The sequence below is a fragment of the Schistocerca cancellata genome, chromosome 3, assembly GCF_023864275.1.
Source record: "Schistocerca cancellata isolate TAMUIC-IGC-003103 chromosome 3, iqSchCanc2.1, whole genome shotgun sequence".
Taxonomy (NCBI): Eukaryota; Metazoa; Arthropoda; class Insecta; order Orthoptera; family Acrididae; genus Schistocerca; species Schistocerca cancellata.
The window spans coordinates 585214474-585216425 of NC_064628.1; the positions used below are offsets into that span (position 1 = coordinate 585214474).

Genomic DNA, 1952 nt, shown 5'->3' on the forward strand with positions numbered 1-1952 from the left:
GCCGCGCCGTTAGCTGCTTGAGTTTCCAGCAGCGTTCGTCCTTCTGGCGTAACTGGCACTTCTGAACGACAGCGTGCAAATGATTAGGTTGACTGGGAAAATTCTGTAGAATTGTTCCTAAACTTTTCCTTCCCTATCAGGAGAAAGTTTCCCCAAAGACCCTGTCAGGAGAAAGTTTCTGCAAAGATACCGGAGATATTCTCGTTGAAGTGTAGTTCGACGGACTTCTGAGCACACTTAATTCACCACGACATCTTGAATGTACCCGCCCAGAGTGTGTACTTTGTAATCAAATGTATTTTCGATGGACTTCTGAGCACACTTGATTGACCACGACATCTCGAATGTGGGTGCCCAGGGTGTATACTTTGTAACCAAATGTATTTTATTTATTTATTTATTTCTCAAATAGGGGCGTGCCCAGGGTGTATACTTTGTAACCAAATGTATTTTATTTATTTATTGGGGCCTGCAAGGACTGCAGAGTGTATACTTTGTAATCAAATGTATTTTCGATGGACTTCTGAGCACACTTGATTGACCACGACATCTCGAATGTGGGTGCCCAGGGTGTATACTTTGTAACCAAATGTATTTTATTTATTTATTTATTTCTCAAATAGGGGCGTGCCCAGGGTGTATACTTTGTAATCAAATGTATTTTATTTATTTATTGGGGCCTGCAAGGACTGCATGTCGCTCGGCCAACAGTGGTCTCGTGCAGACCGACGCTTAAGGGACACCAAATACAAATCGACATGGAGAGGGAGGCCCTTTCATATGGCACTCGCGGTGTATACGCTGAAATTAACTGTAAATAATACGTCTTCTTTAGTGGGCGTCGCTCTACTGTAGTGTCACACATGACGAATAAACAGGAAAACAATAGAACGTCTGTGTAGGGGGCCCGCAGCTCGTGGTCGTGCGGTAGCGTTCTCGCTTCCCACGCCGGGTTCCCGGGTTCGATTCCCGGCGGGGTCAGGGATTTTCTCTGCCTCGTGATGGCTGGGTGTTGTGTGATGTCCTTAGGTTAGTTAGGTTTAAGTAGTTCTAAGTTCTAGGGGACTGATGACCATAGATGTTAAGTCCCACAGTGCTCAGAGCCAGTCTGTGTAGGGCCACGTTTTTACCTACAATTGTCACTTGGCTGAATGTGTATAACGCTGTTTCCCATCGTGCAGACACAGCCAGATCGTCACAGTAGCTGCGTATCTCTAACAAAGACGACGTTTGTCCTCACCTCGGTGACAATTAAAACGATTTCGCCCCCAAGTGGGCTCGAACCACCAACGTTTCGGTTAACAGCCGAAAGCGCTAGCCGATTGCGCCACGGAGGCCTTCACTTCTACCAACTTCTGCTGTGTTTATCAGTGCAACTTGTATACCTTCTGCAGGTATCCCACAGAATGGTAGCATCTGCTTACGCCTCTTCACGTGGATAACGTGCATGCACACTGTAGCGAGGCTCATAAACCAAATACATCGCCAAGCACGACATTTTATTACAAAATGCATACAAAACATTCTGCCTACGCATTCAGAAAACCTCCGAGGCAAGTAGAATACTTCCCTTTCATTCAGTGTACTGCCATGTGTTCGATGCTGCTCGAGCTAGCTCTGCTCTCAGCGGGAAGGTTAAAAAAATGAAAGCATTCTGTGAGGGTCAAACTCACGACCCCTGGTTTACGAGACCACTGCTCCACCACTGAGCTAAGAAGGCGGCAGCTTTGCGTTTGTGAGCTATCCCCGAATTGTCACATCATACTGAATTTTACAGCCCTCGACCAGATATCGGATTTGGCACACAGCTGCTGTTGGAGGTGTCCACAATGCCGTTTTCCAACTCTCTTGACTATTTCACCCTTACGATCGACGATGAGCGTCAAGCTTGGTGTACGTTGTGTGACTTTACATGTTATATTGTACAAATTCAGTTCCATTGCTAGTACATT

The 1952-nt window shown here is 46.1% G+C and overlaps 1 non-coding gene across 1 annotated transcript; it reads right to left on the reverse strand.

Annotated features, from left to right (window-relative positions):
• Positions 1-1263: 1263 nt before the first annotated feature.
• Positions 1264-1337, reverse strand: Trnan-guu (transfer RNA asparagine (anticodon GUU)). The gene has a single exon. It is a non-coding gene; the product is annotated as a tRNA-Asn (tRNA).
• Between the last annotated feature and the right edge of the window lie 615 nt (positions 1338-1952).